Source organism: Lissotriton vulgaris, chromosome 7 (assembly GCF_964263255.1).
Source record: "Lissotriton vulgaris chromosome 7, aLisVul1.2, whole genome shotgun sequence".
NCBI lineage: Eukaryota > Metazoa > Chordata > Amphibia > Caudata > Salamandridae > Lissotriton > Lissotriton vulgaris.
In genome coordinates this window covers 843,548,936-843,565,104 of record NC_141695.1, presented here as the reverse complement: position 1 = coordinate 843,565,104, position 16,169 = coordinate 843,548,936, and the positions used below count along the sequence as shown (strand labels likewise).

General features: G+C 46.0%; 1 protein-coding gene across 1 annotated transcript in view; it reads right to left on the bottom strand.

Annotated features, from left to right (window-relative positions):
• The window catches only part of SLC16A3 (solute carrier family 16 member 3), a 124,240-nt gene extending 108,390 nt beyond the window's left edge, over positions 1-15,850 (bottom strand). Inside the window, exon 1 of the mRNA XM_086931200.1 lies at positions 15,224-15,850. The gene's annotated coding sequence lies outside the window, so the exon portion shown is untranslated. The remainder of the gene's footprint in view (positions 1-15,223) is intronic.
• Between the last annotated feature and the right edge of the window lie 319 nt (positions 15,851-16,169).

The following is a 16,169-nucleotide window of genomic DNA, read 5'->3' as shown; positions in this document are numbered from 1 at the left end:
CCAATACATCTAAGTCATGTAAATACAAAACATATTGCATTACAAATGCTATAGGTATCACATTTGCAAAAGTTATAACTATTGGCATTGTAAATGACAAAGCTATTAATTTAGGTATTTAAAAAAAACAAATCATAAATAAAAACTTTGCCATTTACAATACCAATAGCTCAAACTTTCCTAATGCGAGACCTATTGCATTGCAAATGCTTGTTCTGTCTTGTATTGTCGTCTGTTTCCGCTTTGAAAGATTAGGTGTATTTGAGTAAAGCTGCGATTTCATCATTGCTCTAGTCTGCTTTTAATATCATTTATGGAAGGAAGGGTTTAAATCCATCCTATTGATCTCAGCCTACTGTAAACAGAGGGGAGTTGTGGGAATGGACACGTGTTTCCATTGTGAAGTGAGCGTGATATCCAGGCAGACGTGTGAGCAGTGAAAAGGTTGGGGATGGTAATCCCTCGGCTTCATATCTGTGCTGTTGCTCTCAGGGCAGAGTGGTGTGCTCGTATCTTCCTGCGTGTGTGCCCATCAAGGTTTCTCATTTATTCATGCATTTGTTTGTACTTCTCTATTTTATTAATGCCTGTCTTGTTCAGCATTTAATAGCACACAAATACCATACAACATAGTGCTTTGATAGTGCACCAATAGTTGAAGTGTATTAATGAGTGCGTATGCTAATTTGTGCATCATACATAAAAAACATGAGATTTTATTGATTGAGAATAACGTTGAAAGGGCATTTAAGATTGATGCAAAAGCATCTTGGGAGAGACGATCTTCTGACTTTCGAGGGAAAGACAGGGCTCATTACGTGCAGCAGATATTCCAGCGGAAGGTCGTACACTGGCGCGATCAGTGGCATCGGTGCTTTCACAGGACAGACGCCATAACAGAGCCTGATTGTGAAATCACTTCTCAAAGCAAAGTAGCAGAATCAAAAACAACATGCAATGAACAAGAGTTAAGCATAGCTGCCAAGGTTTCAGATTGTTATGTGTGAAATGTCATAATTTCAGTGTAATTATGAGTGACATTTCAGCGACTATGAGTCACACATTCCTGCGAGACAACTCAGGCAGCGAAAAGAAGGGAAACATATAAAATATATCAGAAATGACTCCTATTTGGCAACAAGGATCCCTAAGAAAATCTTAAAACTGCTTCAAAGCACCAGAAATGGACAGGTACCAACCAGAGTGTCGTCCCCCCCACCACCCTGCCGGCAATATCAGGAGAGCATCAGGACTCGGGCCTCTCTAAGACATCATGCGAGTGACCCAGCCCAACAGGGGACTGATGTCAGAGGCCCCAACAACACGAACAGTCAGTTACACACACATCTCGCCGGTCGGTCCACATATGTCACCTTAGAGCAGAGGTCTTCAAACTTTTTGATGCTGAGACCCCCTTGTGAAACCTTTTTAGGCATAAGGACCCCCTTCCGACAAAAGTTTCTAGAAACTGGTACTCCTCATCATCAACTTTTGACAACCATAAATGCGCCTGTTAGACCTCATCACATCCATCCATCCATCATTCATCCACCCACACTTTCACACATCCATCCTTCATCCATCCACCCTTTCATCCTTCCATCCATCCATCCATCCATCCATCCATCATCCATCCACCCTTTCATCCATACATCTATACATCCTCCCACCCTTTCATCCATCCATCCACACATCATTTATCCCCCCACCTTTTCACACATCCATCCATGCATCATTCATCCATGCAACCTTTTATCCATCTATACATCCATCCATCCACCCTTTCATCCTTCCATCCATCCATCCTTCCACCTTTTCACCCTTCCATCCATACATATATCCTTCATCCATCCACCCTTTCATCCATCCATCCACCCTTTCATCCATCCACTCATCATTCATCCACCCACCTTTTCACACATCCATCCATCCATCATCCTTACATCCATCCATCCTTCATCAGTCCACCCTTTCATCCATCCATCCACCCATCATTAATCCACCCACATTTTCTGTGCCTCTCTCATGTAGGTGGGGGGTCAGGATCTCTCTGTGTCTTCTTCCTTCTTCTTTCCGGCTCATGGGAGGGCATCTCTGTGCATCCCTGCTGGGGGCCGGGGGTGGGGGGTGGAGGGGGCAGATAGGCTGTAACAACATCTCACCATGAAGAACAGACTCTCAGGCACATTTCTCCCACACAGGCGCCAGGTATGAGGGCTCCTAGGACTTGAACCAATGATTTATGGGATGTGTCACGGGACCCACAGCTCCAGGCGGGCAACGTCCATTGACCTCAAAGGGCTACACTACAGCCTCCTCCCCCAGCCCTCGTCCCCCCCCCCCCCAGCTCGTGTATGTTAGCCCGGCCGAAACAGCTTCAGGGACACACACACAGCCACACCCAAGTGCTTCACAGGTCTTTAAAAGACCTTTTACTTGTTAATGAGGCTTTGGTGTTTTTCACCCCTCGGTGTGAATTAGGCCTCCTCCGTGAGCACCCTCAATCAGCCCACCACCAGCAGGAACTGCATGCTCTGACAGAATCTGCGACCCCCTTCCAAGGACTACACGACCCCCCTGGGGGTCGGGCCCCACAGATTGAAGACCTCTGCCTTAGAGTAACTAAACACCGGCAGCCACCGACTGCAGGCTGCAGCTTCCTGATCACGCCCTACATTTGGCATTCTATTGACACACACACACACAGGCTGGTACTTACCAGGACCGCGGCCGCAGATGAGAGTCCAGAGACTGTGGCGGTGGCGCTCTAATAATTGCAAGCAGCAACTATGTTATTTGTCCAGGCAGTCCAGTGAGCCCTGGCGGTGCTGTCCAGTGACCGACTTTCCTCGCGGCCGCTGTAACCCAGGTCACTGACTCCTCTCCGTCTCCCTCGGATGTGACAATAATTGAATTTGGTGGTGGGTAATAACAGATGACAGGACGCGGTGGCTCAGGCCAGTACGAGCTGCAGCAGGACGGTGCCGCCCACAAAGCAATAGCCAGTCCCCTTCCCACAACAAACTGAACTCCCTGCTCCGACAGCAGGATGTGATGTCCCCACGTGGTGCTGGCATTGAGCACAAAACCTGACTGGGCCTAGCTGTTTTGGTAGTTGACCCTCGAGGACCTCAGGCTGACAGTGAGAGCTGTGCCGCAGGGAATCACAATAATAAATGGTACATTGTAGCAGTGAGTGTGAGCCTGCCAGTAGCCTTAGATCAGCTGCAAGCCATACTAAACTGTTTTAGGCAGCGCTTCAGTGACAGCTGAGACACTATGAATCTGCGTGACAATGCACTTCAGGGCAGTAATGCGGAGTAACACACTGAAATACGTTAGTCTAACACCTAATGCGTGGAACTTGGCAGGAAAGGTTATGTGTGTGTCAAAGGACATCTAGGAAACTCATACAGGCTGAATAGCTTCAAGTAGTATCTAGAAAGAGAGGGTTTCCTACCGAGAGTGCTTTTATTAATGGTTCTATTCAATTAATTCCTTCTAACATGTCACCATTCTTTTTGACATATTATTTTATTGTATTTTCAATTCTTACCATTGTGTTCACTTTTGTGACAACATTTATTCATATCATCTGCACTAGAATAGGGTATTATATTAAGTATTAATAAAACTTACAGCATAGCTATCTTGTGGTTGTTCTTTAATGAGGCAAAGGGGCTCAAGAATTCACTAATAAATATACTCCTCTAGTCTCAACCACGACTGATTGTTACCCAATATTTATCAACCCAGGTAGGTCATGGGAGGTACAAGGGTTACAGCTCACCTGATTCCCTGGCTCGAGTTAATAAGTTGAGCCAGGCCTGTGCTTGGCAGAGGGTTTGGGGTGTCTAAAAACTGGGCGGTATTTGTCTGGGAACCTGTGAAAACAAATCAGCAGCTGTGAGGGAACCTCTTCAAATGTGTGTCTATCCTATGGATGATCATGATCAGACATCCTCCTTGACGGCCAGGCCTTCCTAAGTGTCCTAGTTGTCAGCAGCCAGAGAGAGAATCTGACAGGTTGTCTCTCTAACCACGGCGTCTCGTAGTGGTGTTGTTGCTCAGGGTTCTCACCACCCAAGCAGGTAACAGCTTTACGAGGGAGTGTATGTATTCGGTTGGGTAGTGGTACTTGCAGGTTGTCTTTGATGCCTGACTCTGATAGCAGCATATTTGTGGTTGGTAGGCGTGGTCCTTTCCTGACATTTCAAAAAGGAGTTCTATTGCCTGGCTTTGTTTATTCAAACTACTGATGTGAATTTGTACTTGCTGTAGAAGGTAATGGCTTTTTGTTTCTACTGCCATCCTGAAATAATCATGGATAATGTCAATGTGAGAAACATTCCGTATTAAGCCCTGCACTCCCCGAAATAGGGTTAATGCGATTTGTGCAGAAGCATTTTAGAAACAGGTGGTATACCTTCAACTACACAAGTACAATGCCCCAAGTCGAACCAGTGCTAGGCAGTATTTACGGGAGTTACACTGGCTGCCCGTGATGCAGCGTGTCCAGGTTAAGACTATTACCATGGCCCATCGGGCCCTGTATGGACTCGGTCCTACCTATCTTGGGAAGCGCTTTGCCTTCTATGTACCCTGCGATCTGCCTCCCTTCGCCGGGTGATTGTCCCGCGCTTCCACAGAGTCCGTTTGGGAGGCCAGTCACTGCCTGTTAAAGCCGCAGCAGCCTGGAACTCGCTCCTTACTGATCTTCAGTCGACTCAAGAGTTTCATCTCTTTAAAAAACGACTTAAAACGCATCTGTTTAGCCAGGCCACCTAACTGGCCTCCCTTCTGCTCTAGCTCACCCGCGCCAGGACACTCTTGAGTATTAGTGCGCGTTATAAAACTGTTATATCATATATCTACACCAACTATTGCAGAGTTACTGACCGTCTGCCAGCTACCAAAGAAACCACTCACTGTTTATTGAGAATTAGTTTCGGGGGGGGGGGGGGGGTTAAACACTGCATGATGCGTTTGCAGTCAGTAGCGAGCGCCAATGTGGCGATAAACAGGTAGAAATTCTGGTCGAGCAACGGAGTTCTCCTGTTTGTGGCATCCAGGCCCTCAGCACAGGAGGGTTGCTCTTGGTCCGGTCAGCTGCGGTGCACAGGCTATGTGTAAAGGTCACCATCTGTACAAACTTGGAGTGCTTAGAAGCTGCCATTATGAAGCACTTTATACAAACGGGTATTTTCATACTTTCAAGGACCAAAAGCAGTGTCGGACTTGGTCCTACTAATAAGTGGGATGCAGAATGAGGGGGGGGGGGGGTTCTCTTGAAGTTGCGGTCAGTAGGGCGAGGATCTTGTGATCTGTCCCCCCCAAACCCCTCTGGAGTTTATACAGGTTTGGATTTTTTGTAGGGCCCTACTGCAGTGGGGCGTGTGGGTCTTCTGACCCTTCACCTCACCAGAGTTTCCTGTGGAGGTCTTGCCCACCCCTTTTGGTGTCTCCCTAAGCCCAATAGTGTACATGCTACTTGCCGCCTTTAATATGTTGTGTTAGGTGATAGTGCTGGTGGCAGAAGGGTGCTGCATATTGCTGGTGTCACTTCAGTCGTTGTTGTTTGGCTCACCCTTCCTTCCCTGCCAACATGAAGCAAGGGGGCCAATCTAGTACATTCCTTTTCGTCCTGTCCCCTCCTCTAAATACATAAATACAATTCAATACTGCTGCCGTGTCCCCCTGAAATCAATACAGCCATGCAGCTGTCATGTGCCCCTCCCCCTTAACATCAATATGGACGCAATTCGATCAATGTCCATGCCCTAGTAATTGCAAACGATCAGTTAAAAGACAAATATACAAGTGCTTTTTAGGTTCCCAGTTTACGCTTACTGTGTGACATCTATTTGCAGTGTTACTGCACCCACAAATGTTCTATATCTTTATATCTGTATTTTTAGGTCTGCGTTAGGACAGCTCAGCTCTTAATTAGACCTTTGCTAACAATATTGGTTGTGGGTGACAAATCCTGCTTCGCCTGCGGAGTTTGCAGATTTTTGCCCAATCGGCTTTACACTTGTAACTGGGCGTTCCGGTAAAATTCCGTCAACCGCCACGTGGCGTCACTGTGGTATATAGACCGTTGAAACAAGCTGTTGGGTGGCACTATTGGACTCTGCCACTGTGGCACTGTACAGCTATGGACTGCGGACAATGAGCTGCGTGCATCACTGTGGTACAGTGCATATATAGACCCTGGACATACTGCTGGCTGGGGGTCACTGTAGTACTGCTTAGATCCGGACTGCATGCTGACCTCGGTTTGTCACCGCGACAGAGTGGACTGCGGACGCTGACCTTTGAGGGCAGATGTGGGCCTCGATCCTTACTCCCCAGAGGGCAGATATCTTCGACAGAAAGGGGGCTGTCTGCTGAGTCTTGGACATGGAATCATTCACAGGCGGGGACGAGTGCCCTTCCCATGACATTTAAACCACACACTCTGAAAAGGACCTTTAAAAAAATTATTTCACACCAGTGCTCCAAAAATAAACATGTTCGGTCAGATTGCGGACTATTTCGGTGCCTTGCATTAAAGTCGGCACCTCCCAGAGCCCTCTGTCTCTTAGGATCACAGTCCTCAGGTTTGCAAGCAGGATCAAATCTGCTAGAAGTAGCCCATGGAATGCTAACGAACATCTTTCATAAATGTATTCAAACTATTAATACATTACTACCTAATGAGGAAATGCACATTATTTTTGTGATGGCCAAAATAAGAAGAACAGGCATTTTGTTTAAGCAGAAATGTACTACTTTGGCACTTACAAAAGAAGTTTAATTCGCACATCTGTGCTATATGTGGCAACAAAATCGCCCTCCTCATAGTTGCTGACTGACACCATAGCATAAACAAAACACTGCTGTGTTTGGAGGAAGACACACACTAGTAGAAGTAAAGGAGGCCTTTGTTGAGAGCAAGCTAATAGGGTAACTGTTCCTGTAGTTGTGTATCTCAGGGTGGAAAAATGGCAAAAGTGAGGGAATCTTCCTTCTTAGGGAGTAATACCCTCACACACCCATAAAGGTGTCAAGCTTCATCATTGGCTTGGCTCCTCATGCAGTCGGCGCTGCAATACCCCACGTGCCCCAAGACAGGGCTTTTTGGCAGAGATATTTTAATGAAATAGCCGTGAGGATGAATGTGGGTGTGTGGGATAGGTGAAGTGGTAAATTAAAAATACCTAAAAGGTACCAAAACCAATTTAATTCGAGGTCCCCTTGGTGAAGATAAAAATAATGTGTTGATTGTTTACTTCAATTTATGAACATGTTTCACTCCTCAGCGGTCCAGGAGGGATCGATGGCGTTTCATCAGGACCAATAAGTGATAATGAGTATCCCTACCATTGGTCAGGGTTGGGTGGACGCATTTTGTTATCAAATGATTACCAAGATTTGCTTATGTAGGGTAGTAAGTCAAATGTGTACCTACTTGAGAATAAACCTACTGAGGTTTTTCCTAAGTTCCAACCTGAAAGAGAAAAGTGTATGGTATTTTTAATACTATATGTACCCTGGGTTGCCCTCAGGGAGTGCATAATGACATTGAAATATTGTGTGTAAATCAAAAGGTGTTAGGAGTGCAATAACAGTGTCAGAAGTAACACTGGGCAAAGCACTACGCTACGCTTGCGTAGTCTGCGAAGTTTGCGCTACTTTGCACTATGCGAACTGCACGTAGCACAGTGCAAACATGTGTAGAGTAGCGGTCATCTTTTGCTAGCTCGCGGTCCTCAACATCAAGTTGGCGACCGCAAGCAAGCAAAAGGACATCTCGTCAAGACTTTTTCCTCGTTCGCAATCAGCAACATCAAGTTGCCGGTCGCGAGCATGGAAAATAAACCTTCCGGCGAGATTCTCAACGCGGGCAGGTCAGGTTTCTCATTGTGAGTGGTCGCATATGCTCGCGACCACTCGCGATGAGAAACTACCAGTCCGCGTTGAGAAAGCTACCGCTCGATTAAAAATCTACTAGAGCGGCAGAAAATTACAGCTCGCACTGTGCAAGATGCCGTTTTCAATGATTGCACGGTGCCGGATGCTTGTCCGCACTGTGCAATCATTAAAAACAGTATCTTGCACAGTACGAACAGGGTACTATGCAGTTCGCGTAACTCGCGTAGTGCGAAGTGCTTGTCGCGTAGCGCTACTTCGCAAACTATGCCCAGCCCTAGTCAGAAGGCCTCTCCAGGGCACTAATAAAAATACTAAATGATCATAAACTTCTGAAATCCCGGCATGCGATGTATATATGAAAATATATACTGTACACTGTAACTCTAAATACATATAAAATATACATTGCTAGGTTTTTACCTCACCTATCACTGTACAGGTTGGATAAGGCTGTGCCCTTGCAATGATGAATTGACATCAATGCATATTGCCTAAGCTAATTTTCCTACCTATTTTTTCTGGGTTGGACCCTATTATAGTTCAAGGAGGTAGCAAACTTGGCTAACCAGCAATTGTTGGTTCACACTACACAAAAGTAATGAATACATTGTGCATTTATTGTTCATGGGTTAGGGTAAGTTTTTTAATTCCTGGTGGTTTCCATGGTTCATTTTGCATGAGTAAAGGCAGGGTGTGGGAAAGGCTCAGCATCTCGCCTCCATGAGCTGGGCCCCACCAATATTTGGCGAACCTGGCTCTGACGGCTCTTTCTGCACCATTAAGACTGAATTCCATCACCTTCTGGTGCTCTGCTTTTCTCTGTTATCTCTTGATTGTAGTTCTTCCGTCTCCCTGTACACTCAGGGGCATATTTATGAGGATGTTTGCGTTGCTCTTGCACCATGCAATGTGATTAAAAGCAACGCAAACCTTAACACAGATTTTTTAGGCCACCCAAAGCCACTAAGCGTGACTCTGAGTGGCTCTAAAAATCTGGAGTAACGCAACGCAGAGCTTATCGCTGCGTTGCGTTACTCTGCCCTGGGTAGGCAATCCATGGGTGTTGTGTCGGTGTACCCACGCACCTTCCATGGTTTTTGACGCAAGAACTTGTAAACCTAGAAATGCGCCAAAAGATATGATTTCTCAGGTGAGGCGTAACAAGAAGAAATATCTTTATTTCTTCATGTTACTTCCTCTTTCTATGTGTGCTGAATTCTGCAGCACATATAGAAAGGGGAACATACCTCTCAGGACTATTTTCATGCAGGAAGGTGCTCCTTCCTGCACAAAAACAATCCTGCATGCAACGCAGGCAACCTTGCACCATGATGCAAAGGCGCCTGCATTGGTGCTAGAGATATAAACAAACAATGGTCCTAGACCTATAGATTGAGGTACACAGATCAAATCAGAAATTGAATTATTATTCAAAAACAATAGCACCTTTGATGAGTCTGCTAACTGTACAACAAAGACTAAATCTTTGGGAAAAACCTACACCACGGTTTTGGAAAAATATATATTCTTGTTTAATTTTTATATTCAAATTTTTTGCTTTTTTTTGTCAATAAAAACATATGGGTTGCCCCAAAACAGGAGAGTGCGAAGGAAAAGTGTGATTCAAGGGGGTGAGCAAGTGAAATGGAAAAGAAATTGCACAGTAGTGAAAAAAGAGAATTGAGTATAATTTTAACAATCAATACTGTATATACATTATTCAAAAATAGCAGTATTGGACACCTAGCCAGCAACCATAAATTCATTTAAGTTGCAATCAACAACATTGTAGTATTCATGTATCAATGTCCATAGTCTTGCACTGTCTACAATGTTGGAGAGACACTGGTCTGAGGTGTATGTATTGAAAATGTCGACGTTTCGACTCGACTTATTCCCAAACGGTGATTTGGACCTGGGGATTGCGAGTCTTCATCAGGACAGAGAGCAAACGACGAGGCAACCGGGGAATATTGAATAACCCTAAAACAGAGAGGGGAATACGGAATTATTATCCGTGGTGTAAAGGTGCAGCCTATCCCCAAGGGGGTATGGCAAACCCTCTTACCCTTGGTAGTAGAGGAAACGTTGATTTTGGTGATCCGAATTCACCACGTCTCAAACAGGAATCCAGCAGAGACAAAAAGGAATAGAATCTAGAATATATCCGAATCCCGTGGTGCTTAATCCCACCCATGATAGTTAATATGGCAAGGGCATCTATTTACCTTGAAAAAATATCTGGGTCCATGTGATGGAGTCGTTATTTCTTATATGGACATGGTAGGGGATACCTGAAATTAATTTAAGACAACATCAGTCTACCCTGTACGCACTATCTCAAAATAACTAATATAGTAGAGGCATCTATTTACCTTGAAAATATATCTGGGTCCATGTAATGTAGTCGTGGTTTCTTATATGGACATGTGGTTGGTACCTAGAATTAATTTAAGACAGCATCAGTGTGCTCCGTAGGCATTGTCTCAAGATGACTGATTTGTTGCCATATTAGGCGTTTGTCAATTACCTTAATTGTGTATGTACACAGCCTCCAAGATGGACAGATACGAACGGTCACTCCAAAAATGAACGCGCACTGCAAAAATGACAATAAATCATAGTTGATTATGTCATTGATATAACTTGTTTGGAGGATTTATGGGTACTAATTTAAGTAAACCAGATAGGCTTACCTGATTCCGGATTATGTATTGTTTAGAAGACGCTAGTGGAGCTAATCCAAATTTCTTCCAGAAGTAAGCTGTATTAATGAAGACATAAAATGAAGAATCCGGGCTTACTGAGGGTAAAACAGGCTCGTGTCTGGATATCTAATCTCATCATAATTTGTCATCATACAAGTAATAATTCTGGACGAAAGCCTACCCGCTATGTTCCTGATTCCAGCGTTTCCATCCGAGCCTCCCAGTGCTTCCGGATGTCTAATTCTTGTGGAGATTACTTCCACTTGATTTGGAACGCTGTTTTGAGAAAACACAATACCGGAGGGACATGCTTAAATTATCAATCTTAATGGGCGATAGCGTAGTCAAGCGGGGTTTTTTAAAAAAGCTCTCAAACCTACCCGTCTTTCCGTACAAGGAATCCTCTATCTCCGAGCCTCACGGTGCTTCGGGATACCGGCGGTGAATACAACAGTATTTCCGCATTGGTAAATACCCAGGCTGCATAGCGCAGTCTGCATCGAAAGAGGACTGATTTGATTAGCGTTTAGAAGTCCATAAGCCCAAAGAAGACAGGCTTGTGTGTGTTACAACATTTAATACAAAGAGTAACAACATAAAAAATGTATAAATCGCCACTGGCATCTAATCAGCAGTGAACTGGGTGGGATGCCGCCACCTTTACATGCATTTCGCAAGGGTAGAAATATTCGTGACCACTTGGTAAAAGCCCTTCTACCACACAGACGTACGGAAAGACGGGTAGGTTTGAGAGCTTTTTTAAAAAACCCCGCTTGACTACGCTATCGCCCATTAAGATTGATAATTTAAACATGTCCCTCCGGTATTGTGTTTTCTCAAAACAGCGTTCCAAATCAAGTGGAAGTAATCTCCACAAGAATTAGACATCCGGAAGCACTGGGAGGCTCGGATGGAAACGCTGGAATCAGGAACATAGCGGGTAGGCTTTCGTCCAGAATTATTACTTGTATGATGACAAATTATGATGAGATTAGATATCCAGACACGAGCCTGTTTTACCCTCAGTAAGCCCGGATTCTTCATTTTATGTCTTCATTAATACAGCTTACTTCTGGAAGAAATTTGGATTAGCTCCACTAGCGTCTTCTAAACAATACATAATCCGGAATCAGGTAAGCCTATCTGGTTTACTTAAATTAGTACCCATAAATCCTCCAAACAAGTTATATCAATGACATAATCAACTATGATTTATTGTCATTTTTGCAGTGCGCGTTCATTTTTGGAGTGACCGTTCGTATCTGTCCATCTTGGAGGCTGTGTACATACACAATTAAGGTAATTGACAAACGCCTAATATGGCAACAAATCAGTTATCTTGAGACAATGCGTACGGAGCACACTGATGCTGTCTTAAATTAATTCTAGGTACCAACCACATGTCCATATAAGAAACCACGACTACATTACATGGACCCAGATATATTTTCAAGGTAAATAGATGCCTCTACTATATTAGTTATTTTGAGATAGTGCGTACAGGGTAGACTGATGTTGTCTTAAATTAATTCCAGGTATCCCCTACCATGTCCATATAAGAAATAACGACTCCATCACATGGACCCAGATATATTTTTTCAAGGTAAACAGATGCCCTTGCCATATTAACTATCATGGGTGGGATTAAGCACCACGGGATTTGGATATATTCTAGATTCTATTCCTTTTTGTCTCTGCAGGATTCCTGTTTGAGACGTGGTGAATTCGGATCACCAAAATCAACGTTTCCTCTACTACCAAGGGTAAGAGGGTTTGCCATACCCCCTTGGGGATAGGCTGCACCTTTACACCAAAGATAATAATTCCGTGTCCCCCTCTCTGTTTTAGGGTTATTCAATATTCCCCGGTTGCCTCGTCGTTTGCTCTCTGTCCTGATGAAGACTCGCAATCCCCAGGTCCAAATCACCATTTGGGAATAAGTCGAGTCGAAACGTCGACATTTTCAATACATACACCTCAGACCAGTGTCTCTCCAACATTGTAGACAGTGCAAGACTATGGACATTGATACATGAATACTACAATGTTGTTGATTGCAACTTAAATGAATTTATGGTTGCTGGCTAGGTGTCCAATACTGCTATTTTTGAATAATGTATATACAGTATTGATTGTTAAAATTATACTCAATTCTCTTTTTTCACTACTGTGCAATTTCTTTTCCATTTCACTTGCTCACCCCCTTGAATCACACTTTTCCTTCGCACTCTCCTGTTTTGGGGCAACCCATATGTTTTTATTGACAAAAATAAGCAAAAAATTTGAATATAAGAATTAAACAAGAATATATATTTTTCCAAAACCGTGGTGTAAGGTTTTTCCCAAAGATTTAGTCTTTGTTGTACAGTTAGCAGACTCATCAAAGGTGCTATTGTTTTTGAATAATAATTCAATTTCTGATTTGATCTGTGTACCTCAATCTATAGGTCTAGGACCATTGTTTGTTTATATCTCTAGTTACCCAGGTCCATACCTTAAGGGTTACCCCATTCTTGTAATGGTTGCATTGGTGCTAGGCTGCCAAAAGGGTGCAAGCGCAGGGGAAAAGACAGAAATGCGCCATATTGCCTTAAATACAGCGCATTCCTGCCCTTTCTTTGTAACTCAGTGCAGTACAGCGCAGCAAGTTGACTTGATGTACTATGTGACATTCTCGTAAATAGGTCCCCAAGTCCATTCATCCTGCCCTAACATCTATTAGCCACTGTCTATGCGACTTCTCCTTCTCTTCATATGGTGTGTGTCAGCTGCAGATTACACATGTCATTCTCGTGTGTCTTGCGGAATGCAGTGTCATTGGGGCAGGTCGCGCCTCGCATCAGTTCCTGTGTGTTGCCTTGCAAGGCATGCCATAGATCACTCTGTCTTAAGGGTATCCTGCCATGCTGTAAATGCACACTTTGTAAGGAGGCGTCCATGGCCACGGTTGAACTACTAGTATCAGCTATATGTCCACGAGGTGTCCAGATGGGTCTGCACCCTCTTGCGCCCCAACCCCCCAACTAGTATCTGGTATTCAGGACTGGACAGAACTCAGCAATACCTCACACTGTAATCTTGCCATTTATGACTCCAGCAACCTTACAGACTAGTTCAAACAGCTTTGGTCCCTGGAAATAAAAAAAAAAAAATCGGATGCTATAGATTTGGCCTAATCCTCTAGGGGGCTATTGGTGTGGTGATTAAAGTCAGGCCCGGAGAGACATTGCCGGCAATGTGGGGCAGAATCAGACTCCTTACTTCACACTGTGGGTATCTGCCGCAACCACCTGATGGCACAATTGTTTTGGCTGAAGCCCATATTCAGACTTTTAAATATACACACGTGTTTTGTGGCCCTTAAATGCTGCCTGTCAGCTCGCTCCTGCCTTTTAAGCTTCCTCCTCCTGCGATCAGGGTCCGGGCCTGATGTCACTATTCCAGCAGACAGACAAGACGGCTCTACAGTGAGGTTGTCAGTGGGAGTGGTGTGAAGGCCCTACGACGAGTGAATCCTGGGCACTGCGTGCTAGCGCGCGGTCTCCGGGCGCCCATTGATTCAAGGGGCCTTAGTCATTAGGGACGCGTACTTGCCCTGGCTTGCGTTTCTTCCCTTGACCATGTACGTAGTGTCATCTCTAGCCAGTAATGACCTTCCTGTGTCTCAAGACCAATGGTCCGCCTCCCTGAGCCTTTCATATCCGAAGGCTGAGGTGTGCAGCTTAATACTTCAAACCCACCGCCCCTATCAGCGCCAGTAGCCAGGACTGGCACCGATTAGAGAACGTTACTCCTGTACTGAAGGGAGCGTCACTGGAGGCCTAGACGAACTTAGGACAATGATCCTTTTCATAAATGCTGCTCTGGACGCGGAGGCCGTGCAGCAATGAAGCAGGCATGTGATATATGTGGCTTATGAATGAAGACCGCCCCCTGCTGGAATAGGCCATGCTCAGACACTTCAATGCATGGGGAACTCACCGGACTGACACCCACGACCGGAGTGACTCACAAGATAGATATCTGGCCTGCTTTCATTACTATACGACCTGGTCACCTCACCAAACTGATTGACAACACTGTATGATGTAAGCTATTGTTGAAGTTTAGTGACTAAGCTAACGAGTGTGGATCTTCGATTCCCCAGTTGACTGTGTGATCGTGTGCAAATCACTTTAACTCCTCATACTTTGTTCCCTTATCTGCTAACATTTGAAGCTTAAACAACCAGGATGGACAGTAGGAACCAACAGTACGTGCTCTAAAATCTTTACAAAAGCTGGGTCATTCTGTCTGTGGCGTGGTGCTGTGCACATGTGTACGCTCGCTCCACAATGACTGCGCCTCTGCCCTCCCCGGTCTGCCTGACCTTCCTTCACCTTCACGATCGCCATCGCTCGTCACACACTATTTATCACGCCACACCGTTCCTCTGACGCAAGTTCCTCCACCCTGTATTTGACTACGCACCTGCTATCCCTGCGGCCCCCACTGCGCCTTGACTAGTGCCCGCATGCCTTGACCCCGGGTTACGGACACCAGTTCTGCAGCCTCACCCTCCCCCACCCTCATCCCCCCATGCCCTCATCTGCACGCACCTCTCCGGAGGCTCGGCAGGCGATGCTCGGTCAGGCAGATGTTCGGTCCGGCAGACCCTTCAGTTGCGCTCGAGGGATGCGCAGCATTGGTGTCTGCTCGTGTTCTGCGAGCGCTGAGAGTTCGCGGGTGTTCTGCTCGGTAGATAATCTGGTCCAGTTGTTGCCCTTTCTGTTTGCGGCCGCTTTGCCGACCTCCGCTTCTCTACGACGTGTACTTCAGGTCTGTGCGCATCTCGGATGCAGTTGTCAGGTCCTCGGGTGAGACAGGTCCGAGGTTGACAGTCACTCCCAGACCCGTGCGGTCTGGTTTCCTCGCTGGTCACTGACGTCGCTCCCTGTCTACCTGTGTCTGGTCCCCGATCTGCAGGTGTCAGGTAGGTCCCTGGATCCGTCGGTGCAGGTCCCCGGTCCGGCAGGTCTCGTGCTCCCTGGATCCGCCTGCGTCGCTGACTGCGGGTTCTCGGCTCCCTGGATCTCACTGTGCCTGTGCCTCCATCCTGCAGGTCACGGTCTCTCTCCCTTGAGCGTCCGGCGCCTGCTCCCCGATACTGCAAGTCTGACCCCGAGGCTCCGCGGATGCGCTACTCAGTCACACCCTCCAGCCTCCCCCAGACTCCTCCCCGAAGCTCCTGGGCCGCACGTCCGCCGCCGCTGCGTCACGGGGCCGTCGCTGCAGCTCGAGATGTCCTAGTGCCTGGGAGAGAGGGGAGTGTCTCCACAGGCTCGTGCACCTGCCACTCACAGCACATCTCCTCCCCGGCACCTGCTGCTCCTCAAACGCGAGAGCCGCTGCACCCACCACACCCCTCTCCCCACACCAAGGTCACAAGAAGAAGAACAAAAAAACCTAAAGATTGCGTTGTCACCGAGTTGGCAATTATCCAACTCAGTGGTACCCATTTTATCGTGTTCATGAAGACGAAATGCAGTCAACAGCGCTGCGCAA